General features: G+C 52.8%; 1 pseudogene; it reads right to left on the bottom strand.

Annotated features, from left to right (window-relative positions):
- Positions 1-4,617: 4,617 nt before the first annotated feature.
- LOC142279522 (U2 spliceosomal RNA) lies at positions 4,618-4,824 on the bottom strand (annotated as a pseudogene).
- Between the last annotated feature and the right edge of the window lie 317 nt (positions 4,825-5,141).

Genomic DNA, 5,141 nt, shown 5'->3' with positions numbered 1-5,141 from the left:
GCTGCCCCATGCAAGACCTCCTCGTAGGACAGACCAAGGGTGGTAGATCCCTAGTAGCCCCATTGGTGTGGGAAGAAAAGCATGAGGAATCCTTCCGCCAGCTGAGAACAGCCCTGACCGGAGAGGAAATCCTAGCGTACCCTGACTACAGCCGCCCATTCATCCTCTACACCGACGCCAGCAATGTGGGCTTGGGGGCTGTTCTATCCCAGGTCCAAGACAGAAGGGAAAAGGTAATAGCTTATGCTAGCCGAAAACTCCGACCGACTGAGAGGAACCCTGAGAACTACATCTCCTTCAAGCTTGAGCTCTTGGCACTGGTGTGGGCTATCACCGAGCGGTTCCGCCATTACCTGGCAGCAGCCAAGTTCACCGCGTACACAGACAATAACCTGCTGACCCATCTAGATACGGCCAAGCTGGGCGCGTTGGAGCAGCGGTGGGTGACCAGGTTAGCCAACTACGATTTCACCATCAAGTACCGGGCCGGCCGTACCAACGTCAATGCCAATGCACTCTCCCGGATGCCCCACCTGTCGGAAGAGGGGCCAGAGGATGATGACCTCGAAGAGATCGAGTTGCCTGCATTTCACCGGCCATTCACTGAGAAGGTGCACGTCTACCAACAACGGGTGAACCTGGATCCGCTGCCCCGACAGGACTGGCAGGAAGCTCAGGACCAGGCACCTGCTGTCCGCCTGGTCAAGACTCTAGTGGAACAGGGTTCTGCTGGGATAGACCCTGCTGCCCCTGCCGAAGCCCAACGTCTGTGGCAAGAACGGACCCGGCTATACCTACACCAAGGGAAGTTGTATCGCGAGCTGATTAATCCAAAGACTCACGAGAAGATCCGCCAGCTGGTGATTCCCCAGGCTAACGTGCCCACCGTCCTGCAAGCATACCATGATGGTGCAGTGCACTTCGGGTGGAAGAAGCTAGAGATGTTGTTAAGAGAGCGGTTCTATTGGAGTGGAATGCGGGAATCTGTGGAGGCCTGGTGCCGAGAATGTGGCCCTTGCGCATTGAGAAGGAAGGACGAGGCCAGCCAGAAGGCACCCCTACACCCGATCATTACACACCAACCGCTGGAGCTGGTTGCCCTTGACCATGTAAAGCTCACCCCCAGCCGAAGTGGGTACACCTACGCTCTGACCATCGTAGACCACTACTCGAGGTTCCTGGTGGTTGTCCCAGTTAAGGACTTAACCGGCCGCACCGCTGCTAAGGCTTTCCAGGCTTATTTCTGTTGACCGCATTGGTACCCGGAGAGGGTGCTTACCGACCAGGGTCCGGCCTTTGAAGCAGAGGTATTCCAGGAATTCTGCCAGTTGTACGGCTGCAAGAAAATCCGGACCACGCCTTACCACGCCCAAACCAATGGCATTTGTGAAAAGATGAACCACTTGGTCCTGGGCCTCCTCAAGACGTTACCACTGGAAGAGCGGAACCTGTGGCTGGAGAAGCTACCTGACCTGGTCGATATGTACAACAACATCCCTTCCAGCTCTACGAAATGCACTCCAGCATACCTGATGAGAGCTCGTCCCGGCCGGCTACCAGTGGATCTGGAAATGGGCTTGGAAGCTTCAGAAGCACTCCTGTCGACAGCTGAATGGGACACTCGGCGGAGGACACAGTACCGACAGGTCCAGGAGTATGTTGAAAAGAACTTGTGCCGGAGTCGGGGACAACAGGAGCAGTGCTTCAACAAGAAGGCGCCTGCCGGTTCCTTCCAACCTGGGGATGTAGTGCTGAAGCGGAAAAGAAGGGCCCACAAGCTGGATGATCAATGGGAAAAAACCCCGTATGTAGTCCAGCCCACAGGATGGGAGAATGGGAAGGCCTACCAGATCAGCCGTGACCAGGGGGGGACTTTGGCCACGGTTTCCCGAGACCACCTGAAGAAGTGCCCACCAGCATTGAGAGTAGCGGATGAGGCTCCAGTTCCCAGTCCAGTGGAGAAGGAAAAAGAGGTAATCCACACCATGATGGGTGATTTTCCAGCAGACTGGCCTACACAGAACGGTGCGGTGATCCTTCCAGTGATACTGTTCCCACAACCCGTGGATGAAGAAATGATGGAAACGGTTAACCGCGAGCCAGTGCCCAGGGAGGTACCTGTACCCAGCTCCCCTACGCCTCCGCCTGCCCCACATGATAGCAGGGAGGAGGAACTGACTGTTCCCTCTGCCCCACTGCCTGTCACCACTGACACCGGACCCCGAAGGTCCACTCGCCCCAACCTAGGTAGACCCCCACTTAGGTACAGGGAAACTACTCTTTAAAAGGGGGGGGCTTTATGTGTTGAGTGTACCAGTTTGAAAGTTTTAAATGATAAGTAAAGATGATCAACCAAAGAAGTTTACCTGATTGAACCGTGATTAAACCGGCCGTTGCCGGCAACTGTTGTCCCCGTAGGGACTGTGCAACCATTGCGTAAGGAACTGCTTACGGACAAGCCCGAGAACTTGCAGGGCAACCACAAACTTAGTGCAATGTAAATAAAAATGTTTGTTGGCTTGACACCGTTACCGCCTCCGGAGAGGCTGATTTGGGAGGATGGGCCTGGAGGAAAGGGATGGCCTAGGCCCGCCACTACCGTAACCGGTGGCGATCCTCCGGGGGTTCAGGGGTCCCCTTGGACGTGGGCCCCCTGAAAGAGACAGAACCCGCTCGGGCAACTTGGTGCTGGACTGGGGTCAAGGGGTGCTGCCCGCTTCTTAGGGGCAGCATCAGGGCCAGGTTGTTTGGGTGGGAGAAGAGCGGAAGCTGTACCGTTGTAAAATGTTTATGATGCTTTTACATGTTTTACCGTTTTATTCTTTTTCAGTTGTGAAAATAAAACCGGTGATGGACGGGCAGCCCGCGGACGGTCTGCATTTTACTATAGGGGAATGTGGCGCCCTGGACAAGCCAGGTCGTCACAGGTACTACACCAACACACTCTACACTCCGGCTAGGCACACCGAAGCTAAACACAAATCCTAGTTGCCTTCCTCCAGGGGCTGATGTCCACACCAGGGGGTGGGCCAGGTGGTTGATCCCACCCACCGAGGAGTTCACAGTCCTGGAGGCGGGAAAAGGAGTCAGATTAGAGATCAGTTTTGGAGTTAGAGAAGTGAAGAGGAGACTGACCGTGTCCGGGTGTGTGGCCCGGGCACTCAGCAAGGTTGGCAGACGGTGGTGACCTTCTGCAGGAGAGGCTGATTGGAGTGAACCGTACGGACCGGGGATGGGCGGTGGCCCGCCGGTACCAGATCGGGGAGTGAAGAGAAGCCAGCACCATCCGGCAGGGCCTACGGACCCCGACCAGGCTAGGAGTCGCCGTAAAACCGGTCAAATCCGTTAGCGACAGGAACCTCCAGGGTTTCCCAGCAGTCAAGACCCGATTGAAGGCAACAGCTCACACCGTAGAGGGAAGCACAGTCACCGCCAAGGCTACAGTTCCCAGGGCCAGAGCCTGCGGGCAAAAGGGGCTCCCTCAGCATCCATCCAAGCTGGGGAGCGGGTTACCGGTGGGAAGCCCGCTAGATTTTGGGGGAATAAAAGGGGTCCAACACCACATCCCCACAGGTGCACACCCACCCATCAAAGAGAGCTATAAGCCAATACCACCTTCACATTGCCAGTGTACCAAGGACATGTTGAGCAACATGAAGGCGGCTGGGGTTATCCGTGACAGTTGTAGCCTTTGGGCAGCTCTGTTGATCCTGTTAAAAAAGAAGGACGGCACCACTCCCCGTATTGAGGAATTGCTAGCTGCATTGAGAACTGCAAATTATTTTTCTACCCTTGATCTCACTAGTCACTATTGGCAAGTGTCCGTTGCTGAGGCAGACCGGGAGAAGACCGCCTTCGCCACCCCTATGGGTCTCTGCGAGTTCAAAAGCATGCCCTTCGAGCTGTGCAATGCGCCAGGAACCTTCCAGAGGCTGATGGAATGCTGATTGGGACAAGATTTTAGGGTGTATAAAAAGGGAGATTAGATCCCGTGATCCCAACGTATTGTTACACCTCTATAAATCACTTGTAAGGCTACATCTGGAATATGGGAACCAGTTTTGGGCTCCACATTTTAAAAAGGACATTCAGAAGTTAGAGTCAGTTCAAAGGTGGGCAACTAGACTACTACAAGGAATGGAAGGCCTCCCATATGATGACAAGTTGAAAAAGTTATTAAGTGATTATTGGCTGCAATGGGGCTTTCTGGCTGGTGCCAGCCTCTCTTCTTAGCACACAGGAACCACAATCCCTACACCATGCTTCAATGGATTCTCTCATCCCAGCCCAGTAAAACTACATATTTTACACAGTCATAAGCAGCCAAAAGGGATCTATTCTATTCAATTGCAAATGATCTAGATAAGACTGAGAATAAGATACTGCACGGGACATAGCAGAGTTGGTCAAGTTGAGTGGAGATGAGTTTGCTATTTGGCACAGCTTTTTGCATCAATAAAGCAAGTAAAAGGTGTGAAAGATAAAAAAAAGGGTGAAAGTGTGAAAAGTGAATTGGCCAAATTGAGGTGCATATAAAGTTTTTGCTTTCTTTCAATTCACTAATGGGGCTCATTTGAATCAGGTGAATTGAGTTCTGCTTTTGGAAACTGGGTTAAGAAGGGGTGCACCGGTCCTGGAGGTACTGCAATACCAGGTCAATGCGTGGAGTGGACAGAGCAAGATTTTTTCCATCTCCTTGTTCTAAAAATCCATTTAATATATGGTCCCCAGAGAGGGGACGTATCAGATATTAAACTGATAAGAACAGATTTAATTTTTTTTTTTTTCTGTTTATCAGTAGGACTTCAAAATAACAAAGGTGATCGCCTCCCGTTGCCTGGGAACCGTCCAGGCACAAGAGGGCTATGTGTCACCAGAAGGCGCACACACTTCCTCAAGGCCGGCAGACGTGCAATCCCAGGCACCTTCCAGTACCGACCAAGGTAGCGTCCTCCGAAACTACACTTGATCTTAGCCAAAAGGCCGAGAAGCTATAACCCGAATTGGTTACGGCCTTGAGTGGCACCCTGGCCTATACCGGACACATCTTAGGGAGAGGGAGACAAACCCACGCCTACAGAAGACATTTTGTCACCCAAGCCAACCCTTGAAAAGGCTGTTTTGCAGAGCAAAAACAAGAA

Source organism: Anomaloglossus baeobatrachus, unplaced genomic scaffold, assembly GCF_048569485.1.
Source record: "Anomaloglossus baeobatrachus isolate aAnoBae1 unplaced genomic scaffold, aAnoBae1.hap1 Scaffold_4347, whole genome shotgun sequence".
Classification (NCBI taxonomy): domain Eukaryota; kingdom Metazoa; phylum Chordata; class Amphibia; order Anura; family Aromobatidae; genus Anomaloglossus; species Anomaloglossus baeobatrachus.
This window is presented reverse-complemented; position numbering and strand designations above follow the sequence as displayed.